The sequence below is a fragment of the Macrobrachium rosenbergii genome, chromosome 32 (genome assembly GCF_040412425.1).
Source record: "Macrobrachium rosenbergii isolate ZJJX-2024 chromosome 32, ASM4041242v1, whole genome shotgun sequence".
NCBI lineage: Eukaryota > Metazoa > Arthropoda > Malacostraca > Decapoda > Palaemonidae > Macrobrachium > Macrobrachium rosenbergii.
In genome coordinates this window covers 6,005,405-6,023,299 of record NC_089772.1, presented here as the reverse complement: position 1 = coordinate 6,023,299, position 17,895 = coordinate 6,005,405, and the positions used below count along the sequence as shown (strand labels likewise).

The following is a 17,895-nucleotide window of genomic DNA, read 5'->3' as shown; positions in this document are numbered from 1 at the left end:
TTACCCTAATCTATCTTCTTTTCATCGCCTGTAAAATCTGGTTATGTATTTGTCTGTTGATCATAAAATCTTTATGGAATATTAGCTCTCTTTCCTTTCTTACTCACTGTATTGAAACCTGCTTATTAACCTGTCTATCCTGATCACTGTTGTGCAACATTCTTGGTCAATCTGTCTTTCCGTTTCAGTCGTTCCTTATATAACCTGTTTGTCAATCTGTTCAGTTTTCTTAAAAATAGTTGGTAAATACTGTCTTGCCAAATGTCCGCTTGCTTCAATCAACGAGTCATATTTTTTCTGTAAGCCAGCCTGTTTACCTTAATGAACCTATGAAATTTGACTGTAAACCGCTGGTTCTGTATTTAGAAAAAAAACGCGTCCCTATCCCTCTCAACCATCCGTCTCGTTTTAAAGAAAGACGGTAAATTCCGTCCATGCAACAACATCAATGATGAAGGAAGCCCAGAGCATATTCCGGACGTAAACTAAATTGAGTTTTGGCCCTAAAGTGGATCCGGGACAATCTTGTTGTGCATGTGCTAGAGTTTAAGAGGAGTCCTTCAAGTTATTCCTTGGGAAATCCTTATTGGTATTACCCCTCAGTGATTACACGGATCTTTTTTCGCTTAACGAATAGCCCGTATTCTTAAAGACTGAAGAAAATTATCTCTCTCTCTCTCTCTTTTCACACTTTTGTCTGCTTATTTCTCGTCACCTTAGTTGTCTTCCCCCATATCTATCTATCTGTCTATCTATCTATCTTTTCCCCACTATTAATTTCTGGTCTTATATTAATGCCTTTAATGTTCTCTGGTTGCTCTATGGCGACAAAGTTATTAATTTTTATACAAATGGCCTTAATTGACTGTTAATCTTTCTTGTAACTTAATTTTATATCTATTTTCCCTTTCAATCTTTCGTTCTCTTTATCTAGAATGGGTGCGCTTCGTATCTGTTTAACAACTACATATGCCATTTTTGCTTTGCATAAATGAAACTGCATTGTTATATAACAGGTAAAATTGGCATTTGGTCATAATATATATATATCATAGGTTTCATCGCTATTATCAACAGAGTTTATACCTCACATTTATCAACAAATTTAGATTTTCCTTGTTTTCATGGAAGTCAGCTTTGCGCTATTTTTGCAAACAATGACTAATTGTCTCTGAATGATATATTAGAATAGAAAACTTTTGTGGAACCGGTTATCTTTTAATAGGGGTGCAAGACATTCATATACACATCATTACTACTAGGAAAGTGAATTATATTCACTTGAAGGAAGCCGCTAATATGTATCGACCTTCATTAAGACACGAGAAACAACTGTTAAATTATTGTCTTACTACTGTGATTGAAATATATCAACATTCCTTCAAATACGCGAAATATATTTGCTCTCATTAAGCTGCATGAAATATCTTTACTTTTCCTGGGGTACTTGATACATATTTACTTTCACAACATTACGTAGAATTTTTTCGTCACTTTAAAGAGAAGAAATGTATTTGCCTTCTGTGGGGAGAGCGAAACCAATTTACTTGAGCTAAAATGTAGTCTATGACATTTAGTTTATAAACAAATTTATATCGTAAGACTTATTTTTATTTCATTAGTCCGTTTTCGGGTTAACTCCTAGGCAGACATATCACACGTCTCAGTAACAAATGTTGCAATGATTAATGTCTGATCAAGTTTTCAGTTCTGTACTAAAATTGCTGATTTAATGATGGTGACTGGTAAGCAAAAACAAATTTGAGTTTCGGCTTTTACCAAATACATGCTTTCTGTCACGAAAGACTTTTCCTATTATTTATCTATTAGTATTTTTCTACTAAGGTTTGAAAGGATAATTAACTTGGACGACAGACTTCCAAATCGGTGTAAGAAAAGTTAATTTCGTAATATACAGATTTTTTAAATTCCCAAACTCACTGGACGAAGAAATGATCAAAACAATGATGAAACTCTTAGCGACAATTACCTCACGTATAGAGATTTATCCATTTATTTCGGATGTTTTTGTGAGATCTCTCGACTTCACCGTGACTGATTACTGGAGCCATTGTGCTGTTTGCCCGAGTTGCTTGCCTCCGTTGACTCAAGCTGCCCGAGTCTATTTATCTAAGTATCTCGTTATTCGAGCTGCCGATTGGATCTGTCATCAGCAGTTTATGTTGCTAATGGATTCGCTCGGGATGGGCAGGGTGCGTGCCTGGCGCTGCTGACAGCACATGATCTCACTTGTGTTTGCCGAGTTATGCCATCACGCCCGCTTGTCTTTATTCGGTCTCTTCATGGTGTTATTCTATGTGTGAATGTACACAAGTGCGTTTACATTTTATAACTACGTCATACTCATGTTATGGAGGAAAAGCTGCATTGTAATACAAGTGGGTTTATAACTCTGTCATAATGCAAGCCAGGATAATGAAAATCACTCGTAATAGCGGCTCAGTAATAACGTAATTTCCTGAACAAACATATGTGAAGGTGGCACTGATAAGGTAAAAAAAATGAGACTCACGAAAGAAAAGGAAGAGAGAGAGAGAGAGAGAGGGGGGAAGAAGACTACGGGCAAGTGTCACCTATGTGACGACATGTATTCTCACTATGCCAAACTCTATAAAAAGAAAAAGTAACGATTGTTTTGTATATGTTGGCTGGCTTTCCCTTGTCCTTATATATCAGTATATATATATATATATATATATATATATATATATATATATATATATATATATATATATATATATATATATATATATATATAATATATATATATATATATACATATATATATATATATATATGTATATACATACATACATGCACATATATATGTATTATATACAGTATATATATATATATATATAGAGAGAGAGAGAGAGAGAGAGAGAGAAGGAAAGGAGAGAGATTGATTAATTGTGGGTTATCTGGCGTCACAAGAGAGAGAGAGCGAGAGAGAGAGAGAGAGAGAGAGAGAGACATATATGTTTGTATGTGTGTTTACTAAAGATTTTTAAAGATACTCTGGTCTGTCAATCTATTATTTTCTCTTCACATCTTTTTATTCTCTCTTACTCGATCCTTTCCAATTTACATCTATCCCTTTCCCACTATTTTTATTCCAACCCCTCCTCTCCCTTTCACCAGGTTACGTGCTGAGGGCATTCGTCGCCTCACCCTTTCAATTGCGTTTACCCTATTTGTTTGGAATACCTGTGCAGCTCAATGTGGCAGCTGCCTCATCTCGGTTGTAGTGACCATGTGACTGGTGATCCGAAACCTTGGGTTGTACCATGGCATTTGTATCATGGCATCAACAATAAAAGACCCGGAATTCAAGCTCCGGCGCTTTAGGGCGCCATTTTTAAAATCCCATTCTAACTCGGGAGATTTGAAGATTTAATTGGTGAATCGCAAGCACGGCGGAGAAGGCCCTTAAACTAACGACTTTACCAATTCAAATTTGTTAAGGATTGGAGGGATAATAGCTTGAAAGGAAAAAGGGTGTTCGATGAATATATATATATATATATATATATATATATATATATATATATATATATATATATATATATATATATATATATATATATATATATATATATATATATATATATATATATATATTAATTATTTATTGCAGTTCTAGTTCTGGTTTTATAAAAGATCTGATACAACTTTGTTAATAATTTCTTTTAATAACTTTTACTGTTAAAACAAGTTCAATGTCATTTGTTACTTATTCTTGATCCATGTGGTCATTTCATGGAGGTTTATGTCGTGAAAAGTATTAATAATAATAATAATAATAATAATAATAATAATAATAATAATAATAATAATAATAATAGAACTTCTCTACAAATACTTCCTCCATTTATTTACGGCTCCAGGCATCCCTTCCTCACTCCTTGCTCCTTCACATCCTTTTTGTTCCCTTCTCCACTTCCTTTTCCTTCCCTGCCTCGCTCTACCTGTCTACCTGCTCTACTTTGAGTCCATTAACATCATTATCTTGGTGGTGGTTCTGTAAATCTTTGATCGCAAGAGACAAATTCCGTTACACGAACCGTTATTCGCGAGAGAGTTGTATTTTTAGGAGAGAGAGAGAGAGAGAGAGAGAGAGAGAGAGAGGTTTGTCAATGGAATCTCGTCGAAGGGAGTTCGAACAGATAATATCTGCACCATGATCGGAGGATCATGATGTCTTTCTTCTTTATTAACAATATCGTAACCGTTGAAAAAGTTCATCATTATCATAACCACATAGGATAATCGTCATCATCACTAACAGTCTTTATAATTCGACCTCCACATTATCAATGACGAACATTTATCAATAATACTTTAAAAATCCGACTTCTTCATCATAACATTCACCATCATTCTTATCAGCAGACATATCTTCAGTAACAATTAAACAAGTGAAGCGATTTTTTTTTGCTTCATTAAACGTGAAAAATGACATCGTTCCCATTTCCAGGAATTTATCCTTGTTAAGCTGATAACTTGCCCCCGTTGTAAATTCGATAAGCGAGCCTTGTTAAGCCGATAAGGTAGAATTTTTCATGGCGCGGTTCAAGCAAGATATTGCCAGTTAGTGTTCTGAAAGTTGCCGTTTACCACAAGAGGACCCAACACTCAGCATAACTGTTCAGTTAGATATGATAACCAGCAAAGTTAGAGTTACCAGTTAGCAAAGGAAGATTTCAATCGCATATTGCATCATTTCTTTTCCCAAGTTAGTATAGTAACGCTTGACAGTCAAAATGTCTGAATTATCATTTGCCATAGCATTAAAAAAATTCGAACGATAAATAATAATAACAAAATTATTCAATGTAATACGAATGGCCAGTTAATGATAAAAATATACAAAAAAAAACTTGACAGTCAGCATAATTTCAGTTGCTAGTAAGCGGAGGAATACTGCACTTTTATCGTGGATATGAGTTACTAATTAGCATGAAAAGCTGATATCTGATATAACAGAAGACTTAGAATGAATATGGCTAATAATTTACCAATGACCATCCTGGTATAACGACCATTTGTCATGTAACGCAAGTGTTCAGTTTAACATCTGCCAAAGACGTGGAATAGTACAGGTGTCTGACCAACAGCCTACGGTTAATATTGTGTCTTAAGCTTGTTATTTCAGTTATGGATATTTGCAATCTACTTGGAAGAATAATACTGTCTTTTGCGCATTAAATGATGTTGGCAAATAAACAGAGGACTTGCCAAATCACTTTCATGCCAAGATTATTTTTTGTATATGTTCCCTAGAATAATAAAAAGGCTTAAACAAGAGATATATCGAATAAAAAAAGACTTGAAACCATTAGAAACTGCTCCGACAGTAAAAAAAAAAAAAAAAAAAGCATGCTAAATTTAAGTTGAAATGACGTGGATGTATGACGCGCCATATACGTATATTTGAACAAGTTTGATGGGGGACCGGGGAGGGGGCAGACGAGAAAAAACCTTTGTTACTCAAAGGCCGTAGTAACTTTTTTCTGAGAGAATGATCAAAGGTCTCTTTCTTTACTAAATTTAGTTGGTTGCTGATATGGGAAAGACACTTTTAGTTCTTTTCCTTTTCTTTTTCTAATGATGTTAATTGCCATATTCGAGGGAGTCACCCAGTAATACACACGCTAACGCGCGGGCGCGCACACACATTATATATATATATATATATATATATATATATATATATATATATATATACATATATATATATGTATGTATGTATATATATATATATATATACATATATATATGTATATATAGATATATATACATATAAATATATATATATATATATATATATATATATATATATATATATATATATATATATATATATATATTTTTGTGTGTATCACAGTAAAAAAGCCCTGTGTGAATGAGAAAAATGTTTCCTTTTTATGGACAAAATATTTTATAATGTATGGGACAGATGAGTTATTGTTATAAACTAAAAAAAAAAAATACACTGTTTTGTGCAAACTAAATGTAAATATGGAATTATGTAATGTTTTGTCAATAAATACATGTACAAAAATGTTTATTACAATCAACGATAACTGCGTACATAATTATATAAATAAGGTATGTACGCACATCTCAAACATTCATCCATTAAGTTTTTCATTAGCTATTTTCTCATTCATCAACCTGTTCAACAAACCGCCTATTTCCTTTGCTTTGCTTCATTCAAGCCTGTATTTTGGCACATGATGTCAGATGACAGATACTAACATCCCAACACTCATCACGGGTCGCGAGTCTCACAGACTCAATCTCATGTGCAAATGTAAAAATAGTTTTTAGTTTTCTTTAAAAGATCACTACTGTGCCGGCCTTGTCTTTACTTCCGCACTTTTTCTGTCCGCCCTCAGATCTTCAAAACTACTGAGGCTAGAGGGCTGCAAATTGGTTTGCTGATCATCTATCCTCCATTCATGAAACATACCAAATTGCAGCCCTCTAGCCTCAGTAGTTTTTATTTTATTTAAGGTTAAAGTTAATCATACTCGTGCTTCTGGCAACGATATAGGATAGGCCACCACCAGGCAGTGGTTAAAGTTTCATCGGCCGCGGCTCATACAGCATTATACCGAGACCACCGAAAGATAGATCTATTTTCAGTAGCCTTGATTATACGCTGTAGCGGCTGTACAGAAAACTCGATTGCGCCGAAGAAACTTCGGCGGGTTTTTGACGTGTTCTTTTTTGAACCGAAGAACTCCACACACTTTCCCTTTGGTCAACTTCAGGGTTTTACGAAGACAGACACGCTGAACCTCTGGCGTCAGCCTGATTACTTTATGGGTTTGGCAGCTCTGAATCATTCTTTGCAGTGTGTGGACTCGGTATGTTGGAGGCGTTCTTGTGTCTTTGGCTGTGCGTGCTTTACACGAGGCTCGTGCAAGCTTTTTTCCCCTCTAATGTCCATAATTTACCTATGCCTCTTTTAAGGTTTGATTGAAATTTAACACAGGTAGTGAACTTCATACTTATTGATTTTATGGTTCATATCTTTTCACGAGAGAAATTTAAGATGTTGATGAGAGATTAAAAAAAGATAATGTGAATTATTTTCAAGCTGATACCTTTTTAAAGTTTCAGTAACAATTCGTTTGTAACACGGACCTACGAGAGAGAGAGAGAGAGAGAGAGAGAGAGAGAGAGAGAGAGAGAGAGAGAGAGAGAGAGAGATATGACTCTCAAGAAACAATGTATGTTTTAATCTTCGCCTGAAAATTCCTGAAGATCTATGAGACCTTCAACTTTGAAGGAGAAAACAATTTACTCTCAAGAGCTTGCTTGTTAATGTTTGGCGCGGAATTGGACGATTTTCTTACAATTGCCTTCTATTGTTCAACTGAAGCTCATTTTTAATTATATTCTTACGTAAATTTCTAACCTGGAACTCTGATTCATTCGTTCAAACATGTTCTTAAATGCAGTTGTTGACTCACTGAAATAAAGCTTGCAAATACATGTTTGTAGTTCTCACTATTGTCTTCGAAGCTGAATCACGGTTTGTATGTAACCACCCAGGAAGCCATTGTAGATCCAGCTGGCCATATGCCAGCACGGGCTCTTACTTTTGGACAACCGGATAGGAAATGAACAACAGAGGAGCGGATTTTATCACTGATAGCTTTTTATCGTAATACACCTTTGTTCCGTGAGAATGATGGTAACGGTTATGATGGTGATTAGGGTGTTAACAAAAAATTAAATTCGAATTTGATTTTAGTAAATATTTAAATAATTTATTATTCATATTTCGTTCAGGTGACTCCAGAATTTTAAATTTACGGGTACATTAAGCAACAACGAAAGAAATGTCTTTTTAATCGAGCTGTTTTTGCTCTTTCTTCAACGGTCATTGGACACCAATCTACGGTCTTCGTACATAGCATTTCATTACACAGTAACTAGCACCTAGCATACATAAGGAAAATGGAAAGGTGATAAGAATTTTGTATTCTCGTAGTTTCCCAACAAAGGACTTTTCCCATCGATCCTACGTCGGTGGATGACAAAGAGGCAGCCTGTTCTACTTTCACAATTTTTCAAGAATGCTTCTAATTTTTCTCATTTTCTACCGTCTCACGATCGCAATACTTCATTGTTTTTCCACAATGAAGGAGACTGGTTCGATATTAACTTTTGATATTAACTGCTGTAAGAATTTCGTTGGCACTAAATGCTCTCTTCCCCAAGAACACGAAACATGAAAATATAAAGCAATAAACTGTATAATCTTGCCAATGTATGGCAACGCTATTTGCATGGCTGGGATTGAGCGCCATATAAGCTTCAACTGCGCTGCTTAATGTGGGCTCTGTGTCAGATACCACCAACTCAGTGCATACGGAGTTTTACGAGCATCTAACACATCCACAGCTGTAAAAATCTGCAAATCTTTCACATTCTTCTTCAGCCTGTTAAAGGGTTTTTACGATTATAATCCTCATTAGTATTCTCAGATCATCTTTTTCAAATGTAAATTTCTAATCTGAAATACAAAACGAATATACCACAGATTATGTCTCAACTGTGAATCACATGTAATATTTTTATTCTAAGAGTCTCAACTTTTTTCCCCCCCTCTCTCGCTTTACTTCATTTTAACTTGCTATACAGACCTACAGTAGATATCGGGAAGTCCATTCGACTTTGGTATATACCTGAGCAAACGCCAGTATTAGAATCCTACTTTAACTGCTGAATCACGAACGACCAACTGCGTAGAAAACTTCAGCAACTTTTTGCATCTATACAATAAGTTCATGAGCACCAGGCCTAACCCCCTATGCACAAGTGCTCCATTTACTTGTATCGTGCGCACCTTCTCTGTTTCCCGAAGTCTTCCAAGCATTTTATGGGTTTCCTTCTTCCCCTCCTTTCTAACACTTTGAATCACATACCTATCGTCTTCCATTCTCTATACATTTACTGTCCATCTCAAAACTCTTTGGGCTATCCACCTACCTACCCTTACCTGTTTCCCACATCTTATAATATAATTATGTATTTCCTTATTTCATTGTCTTTAAATTCTTTGCACACCATGAACTGCGCAGAAACATTTGACACAACGGTTTCAACTTTCTTCTTGCAAACGTAGTGGACAACCCCACTTCATTTCTGAAATAGTGGGACTGCTGAACGAATTCAACATTCCTATATATATACCGTATATATATATATATATATATATATATATATAATATATATATGTATATATATGTATATATATATATATATATATATATATATATATATATATATATATATAATGTGTGTGTGTACGTTTGTCTGTCAGCTTATTTACGTGGGAGATAGATATAGAGAAAGAGAGTGAAACAGTGAGACGTAAACTGGAGGGAATTATTCTTTGACCGAAAAAATGCGATAAAAGCCACTGCGTATATTCTGGGTATAAGGAAGCATTTCGCAAATTTTTAGTGGAAACATGTAATGGAATATTTCCAAGTATTAAGGAACAAAACGATTATCTTTATCTCCATTTATAACTTAGAGGAGAACGTAACGCCTTCACGAACAAAAGCGATACCCCGAGAAGAAGAAAAAAAAAAGAGAGCTTTCATCTCTGCATTACGAAAATGGAACTCTTCAGATGTTCTTTAAAATTGCAACCCCTTTGCGCTATGAAATAATAACAGATGTTACGCTGGGGAAATCATTGTGTAATATGTTTGTGCCGAGTGAGCGAAAAGATACTTCGATTTTTTTTCCTTCTCCCTCTGTGTTCATTATCTGATGCTAGATTTGTCAACTGAAGCAAACTATATATATATATATATATATATATATATATATATATATATATATATATATATATATATATATATATATATATATATATATATATACATATATATATATATATATATATATATATATATATATATATATATTATATATATACATACATATACAGTATATATATATATATATATATATATATATATATATATATATATATATATATATATATATATATATATATATATATATATATATATATTATATATATATATATACATATATATATATATATATATATATATATATATATATATATTTATATATGTATATATATGTATATATACATATATACACACACAAATATATACACATACAGAAATTTGTGCATAGGCATTTCTATGATATTAGGTATATTTTGTTAACAACATTGTAAAAATACTATGGTAGAAATTTGATGTAGTAACATTATTATAATTTTTTGGTTTGTCCATAGGACACTGGTGCGCTAATTTACTATATACGTTATTGAGTCATAATGTGACTTTTGACATAAATTGTGCAGCTATGAATGAACAAAACAGAGAAACGCTATTATTATAATACTACTACTAATTGCTTAACAATGTAGCGCTAACTGAAAATGCACGGAGAACAGTGGCAAGTTTCTTCACTTTAATAGCACACGTATCACTCACGTACAGATACAGGTGTAAAAGCAGACGCACAAAAACCGCTCACTTATGCACAGAAATATACTTCACATCATAAACCAATATGTATGTATACTGTACTCGCAGAAGCATACGCACCAACATGGATATGGCTTCACTGACAGCGAACATGAACGAAAACATTTACCCTCAAAAATAAACAAACCCACAACAAGAGGAAGAAACAAACAGGTTCTGCAAGCTTAAATATACATAGTGATGATTAAAGAAACATACACACGGGAAGATACTATAATATGCACACGTATTCAGGCACACGCAAAACACTGCTTATGGTCAACATCACTTTAAATATTCCAACCATTTTGAGAGAGGAGGTGGAGGGCGAGGGACCTAGGTTTTGGGAACTTGGCAAGTGCAACATTTATCTGGTTATTCATTGTGCACTGTCTTAAAAAGCATAGCTTGCATATGCACGTACACAATCATAACCGCTTAATGTACAGATACATTCACATCAACAAAACATATGCTTCTGTGATGGATACGTCTTATGGCGAGATATGGGGTTTCCAAAAATCTGCAGTTCCTCATTGGACGGGTTGGTATCGTTCTCGGCTAGCACTCTGCTGGGCCCGCGTTCGATTCTCCGACCGGCCAATGAAGAATTAGAGAAATTCATTTCTGGTGACAGAAATTCATTTCTCGTTATAATGTGGTTCGGATTCCACAATAAGCTGTAGGTCCCGCTGCTAGGTAAAAAATCGGTTCTTAGCCACGTAAAATAAATCTGATCCTTCGGGCCAGCCCTGTGAGAGCTGTTAATCAGCTCAGTGGTCTGGTTAAACTAAGGTATACTTAACTTTTTTCCAAAAAATCAAATATACAAAAATGCTATATACGGTAACAAACAAATATATTCCCTCTCTCTCTCTCTCTCTCTCTCTCTCTAATGTAATAAATTTCTCTCTCTCTAATGTAATATTTATAAGTACAATTCGAGGATAAAAAAAAAATAGCACATTCACACCCATACATGCAGTTCGACAACAGGATATCACAGCAGACACAAACATACACAAATGAACAATCACAAACGCAAACACAAACCCAGACACTCACAAACAAACCCACTCAGTGTTTTATGGAAATAACAGAGAGATCTCGTCGGAGCCGGGACAAAAATAGTTTTCCATATCATTGACGCGCGTGTTTTATTTTTTCCCTTTTCACATTTTTTTCTCTTGTATTAAAAGGTTTTCCTGAGATAATACTCAGAGGCGAAGTGGTGGCCCGAACCTTTATCGACTCCGGATGAAAAAGTGAGCTCTGGGTAGGGGATGCCTTTAGTAATGTTGCTATTTTTTTTTCTCTCTCTCTCTCTCTCTCTCATTTCCTTCAATTCTCCATAGCTTTTTTTCTCTCCCTCCCTCTGTTTCGCTCTTCTTCCGTCTCTCCCTCTTCCTTCCTCTGCCTCTAATTTAAAAATTCTTTCTGTCTATCGCTTATTTATTCCTTTGTTCTCTTTTCCTCGCCTCCCTCTTTCTATTAGTCCCTTACATATATATATATATATATATATATATATATATATATATATATATATATATATATATATATATATATATATATATATATATATATATATATATATATATATATATATATATATATATATATATATATATACACATACATATACATACATATATATATATATAATTTCTATTAAGTCAATGACATTTTTCATAGGCACCATCTTCTACCAAGATTTTGAATCAGTCTATACTTCTTTTTCTTGTCTGGCAAGCTTCTTAGGAGTAAGGATAAATTATTCGAGATTCTCTCCATTTATTTCTTTTTCTTTTTCTGGTCGGTGGACCGTTCCTCCGCCTCTCTCGGCGGCGTCATTAGGACTGGATTATGAATCGACATACAAGGTTTTTATTACTGCACGCAGTAATATAGACCTTGTATGTTGATTTATAATCCAGTTTTGATGACGCGCCTGAAAAAGAAAAGTAAATATATGGAAAGAATCTCAAATATTTTTTCCTTATTCCTAAGAAGTTTGCCAGAGGAGAAAAAAGAGGAGTATGGTCTGATTCAAAGTCTGGATAAGATGGTGTCAGCGAACAAAGCCATTGACTTCAATAGAAATTGCACAAGAGAGAAAATACCCCAAACAGCATATATATATATATATATATATATATATATATATATATATATATATATATGTGTGTGTGTGTGTGTGTGTGTGTGTGTGTGTGTGTGTGTGTGTGTGTGTGTGTGTGTGCACCTGTGTAAGTAGGAATGTGTGTACATGCTTGCGACACACGATCTCTTGCAAAGTTTAGCAAATCTCTCAGGTAGAAGAATGTGACCTGGACGTCTGATAATTCTGCATTTTTTGTACACTAACCTTTGGATTTTGAAGCGTCTTCAACACTTGTCTGGGCAGACCTTTCCGTCCCTGCCCTAGATAGAACTTTTTAGAAGCCTTGGGTCCGGTTTTAATCGGATTTCTAGGTGTGTTAAATGGAAGTGTGTATTAGTCTGTATATTGTTGAAATTCCTAAGTGCGAAAGGCTCTTGTGAAGACCTACTCATTCCTTTGTGAAACGTCAGAGCAGTTACACGTACTGGAGTGCTAGGGAATCGGGATTCCCTTTTTGCTGAAAGAGTGAGCATTGAACTTTGAAAATTACTGCCTTTACAAGTGTTAACACAGACATGATTATTGTTTTAGTGAGTTATCTTTTATGTCAATTTTATTATCAGTGCTTTGACATGTGTTCCTGGTGTTGTGATAGTATCACAGACCTTTTAATTTTACTGTTAATGAGGGGTATTTCTTCCTTGGCAGATGTTCAAATGAAGCCATGGTTAGGCTGGGATAGTCATGCATCTGCACAGACATGCATGTAACGTAGCCCTTATGGGAAGTGGTCACTGAGAAGGAACTGTGACTAAGGAGATAATTACAATGGAGACTTACCTGGGTTAGGGAGTGAAATGGGGGAGAATCCCATTTATAATTTTGGTGTTTGCTAAGATGTTTTGTGAGGGAAGATGTTCATTTATCATTTACATTCCTTTTGGTTGTTTTAGCATTTATCTTATTTACCATGTTTTTAACTTGTTATATGTTAGCTTCATAGAATAAACTATTTTTTTGTAAGATAGGTTTTGATTTCTACACCTTAGAAATAGGAATAGGAGTCTGAGAGAGAGAGAGAGAGAGAGAGAGAGAGAGAGAGAGAGAGAGAGAGAGAGAGAGAGAGAGAGAGAGATCGAAGGCCGTCGCGGTCGGGCTAACAAAGCTTGCAATTTTTTCGAAGTTAGGTGCAAAAAAAGCTACATGGGTTTTTCCCATACAACAGAAATATATGTATGTTTATATATTAATTGTAATAATCAACATTCATACTTCCATTTCCCTTGGAAATAACGTTTATTTCGCTACTTTTACTCTTCATCTTGTTGCTTAAATTTTCCTTCCTTATCTGACCTATACCGCTTTATTATTATTATTATTATTATTATTATTATTATTATTATTATTATTATTATTATTATTATATTATTATTTTTTCTTTTGAGAGAGAGAGAGAGAGAGAGAGAGAGAGAGAGAGAGAGAGAGAGAGAGAGAGAGAGAGAGAGAGAGAGAGGGTGTCTGTAAAATTTAGAACAGGTTAGAGAAAGAGAGTGTGTTAGCTTCAAACATAAGTGCGAAAGGGCATTTGGGAGTATGACCGCCGTCGGGTCAAACAGATATGACATGACAAGGCAGTGAGCCATCGTGGCTCATTAAGAAAGCCACCCTCTACGAGGACATCAAAAGAAGCCAAAGAACACGAAAGGAAGACAGGAGGAGAGGAGGAAAGAGCAGGGATATAGGGGGTTTGCTGTCAAGGAAGATTAACACTTCTGAGAAGGAAAATAGCTTATTTTCTTTTCAGGAAATTTAGGTTGTCATCAGGAGATTACTAATGTACCACCTGCAGCTTGAAAAACGAGGTATGGGTTGTATAATAACTAATGACATCTCTAGGTTATTCCCTTACGTAGTTTGGTCACATAAATGTATGTCAGCTTCTCTTATTTACTGATGTTTCCATCTCATTCAGCTGCATCTTCGCCTTACGCTGACGTCAGCTTAAACTATATCAGCTTTTGTTATCACTAATGATTGTAGATCATTTGCTTCCATCTTTTTGCCACATTAATGTCAGCCATAATTCTCATTAATTCCCAGAGCTTATACACTGATATCATTTGCTCCTACTGATGTCATCTCTTGATGACATCTCTTTCTCACACTGAACTTAGCTCACACAGTTGGAATGTTTATATGCCATCATCTTTTCTTGTCTAGTGATATCTGTAGTTCATTTGCTGACATCTGCTGATGTCCTAAGTTCATCTAGAGTCAGTTCATAAAATGGTAAATAGTATCTTCAACTCTAGAGATGTCTGCATTTTATTTATAAAAAAATCATTTAACATTTTTGCCTGTCCTTTCATCTGTGGCATCTTCATCTTATGTTATTGTTAACTTAAGTTCATTCTGAAGTTCCTTCAGAATTTCTGAGATGGCAATACTGTGGAGGCCTTTGACACTCACGTTCATCCTCGATACAAAGTTAGAATATTCCGAATCCTTCCCTATTTGGGATAACGGCTCTGAGGCGGATAAAATGATACATGCTTGAATATGTTTCTCAGTCGATGGTGTAAAAGTGTCTTTTATTTAGGGGAAAAATGATTGTCATTCTTTGGAATAAAAAAGAATGTGTAAGACTTAATTTTCAACTCAAAATGAAAACAAAACGCGATATTGAAGGAAACCACGTCGAAAGTACAGAAGAAAATCCTAAAACCAAACGTAAAATGTGACGTTTAATTACGTCGAGTGCTAGATTAAACCAAAATACCTGAAGTCCAACTCTGGCGAGATTAAAACAAAATACCTGTTGTCCGAATACGGAGGCCAATCTACATCTCTGAATGGTAAACCAAACAGCCAAGCTTATTTTTGGATGAGCGTGCGCCTGTATTTTCGACACACAGAGAGAGAGAGAGAGAGAGAGAGAGAGAGAGAGAGAGAGAGAGAGAGAGAGAGAGAGAAATGAGATTACTATTTATCTGAGGCAGACGAAAAACAATACATATGACGGATAAGCGTGAGGTCAACTATTGTACATGCATGCATATATATATATATGTGTGTGTGTGTGTATATATATATATATATATATATATATATATATATATATATATATATATATATATATATATATATATATATATATATATACATATACACGACTTTCAATTCCAAGTCATTTCTTGATATACCTCAAGATAACTATTATCAAATACTCTGATGAATAATTCACGATATAACAAGAAACCGTGAGTGGGCTAATAGTTACCTACAAGAATTCTAATACCGCCGATTATTTAATGAAATGCTAAGAGTCGTAGACTTATTATTCTAATGGAACAATTCTAATGAAATAGTTCTTTAATTAAATTATTCAGAATATAGGCCTACAAACTGTGAGTAGGAGCCCGGGGTCGGACAATTACTATTCAGAGCGTTGCTCGGGGGAGGAACTATCGTGTTTGGCTCAACTCCGAACTCGGTTCAATCTACAACAACAGTGAGAGCGCAACTGAATTCATTTTTACATTTTTTGAGTTCGTTTCCCCGTGCTGAAGTTGATCCGAATGCAAAGGACTGCATATGGAATATGCGCCTTTTTTTCAACGAACAGAATGACCGAAAAGACATTTATTTAGTGGGAACTGTTCCCGTCTGAGCAGGGAGCAGATAAAACGCAGCCTTTCTCTTCCTCCCAGAGCCTCCGGGGCGCATTAATGGATTTTACCCTCCATTTCCATCACGTACATATTTCTAATGGATTACACGTTGGCGCTGCTTATTCTTAATAGATTTTAGTTTAAGCCTAAGGACCGCATTGTGCTAATCATAAATACATCGCGTGACGGCAGCTGGCGGGATTTTCGTCATTAAATTTATTACTTTCTCTGTCTGCCAAACTTACGTTATTTTTACATTTTCATATTTTCTTTTCTATCCCTCCAATCTTTCTTCAATATTTGTTTTCTGCCAGAATACTCTCTCTCTCTCTCTCTCTCCCTCTCTCAGATCGTCGTCTTCAGCTTTCAAGTTTCCTTCCCAAGCGAATATCAAGCGGCAAATCTTGTTTCAAAAACTTGAAGGTAATCTGGAGCTGTGATAAAAAGACTTAGAAAAGATTCCACCGTCACATGTAGCCAAGACCACAGTTAATCAGAGAAAACAAAATTCTAGAGATATTGGTTGAAAGATCATTGCGCCACTTCCATTTTTTTTTTCTTCTTGGGTAGAAGAAACTGGGATAGGAATTTGTTTCGAGCAAACTCAACTCCCCCCCTCCTAACAATTTTGCGCAATAATAACCTGAAATAAAATCACAGAAAATAACGCACGAAAAAAGGAGAATGCATTTACATGCGTAGTGGGTGGCCAAGAAAACATTCCTTGATATTGCTCTAGCCAAAATGAGTAGAAGCTATTCGAGATCGCATAAGACAGACAGACAGATAAACACATACACACACATATATATATACCATATATGTACACAAACATATATATATATATATATATATATATATATATATATATATATATATATATATATATATATATATATATATACACACACTATATATTTATATAAATATATATATATATATATATATATATATATATATATATATATATATATATGATATAGAGAGAGAGAGAGAGAGAGAGAGAGAGAGAGAGATAGAGAGAGAGAGAGAGAGAGATAATGATGAAGATGGCCGCTAATGAAAGAAAAAAACATTTGGGTTTTTCTAATCTGTTTTGCCAAGAAGCAAAACATGTCTATAAAATTTCAGTCTGCGTAGCAAACATTAAAAGACAAGACGGTATTTGATTCAGTCCCTAATTATTCAACACATAAACATGATGTTGCAATTAGGACTTATGTTGTTAGCCTTTTTTAAATGCTACCTTTGCTTCTCTCTCTCTCTCTCTCTCTCTCTCTCTCTCTCTCTCTCTCTCTCTCTCTCTCTCGATTTTAGTCTAACCAACATTTTATCTCTTCTTGTTTCTCATCACATGAAACTATTTTTTTAACCCTTTTGCACCGAATAACCCACATACCCTGTACGTGTTTGTGTAAGTGTTCTCTCTCTCTCTCTCTCTCTCTCTCTCTCTCTCTCTCTCTCTCTCTTTTCAACCCTTCTCCCCCCCCGTCTCTCTCTATGCTTGTATGTGCGTGTGTAGGCCTATGTGTACATACGTTGGTTAACCATTACTCATAAA

The 17,895-nt window shown here is 34.8% G+C and overlaps 1 protein-coding gene across 7 annotated transcripts in view; it reads right to left on the bottom strand.

The window, feature by feature from the left end:
- The window catches only part of LOC136855625 (zinc finger protein 385D-like), a 1,128,591-nt gene that overhangs the window by 434,347 nt on the left and 676,349 nt on the right, over positions 1-17,895 (bottom strand). The gene's annotated exons all lie outside the window — the stretch shown is intronic.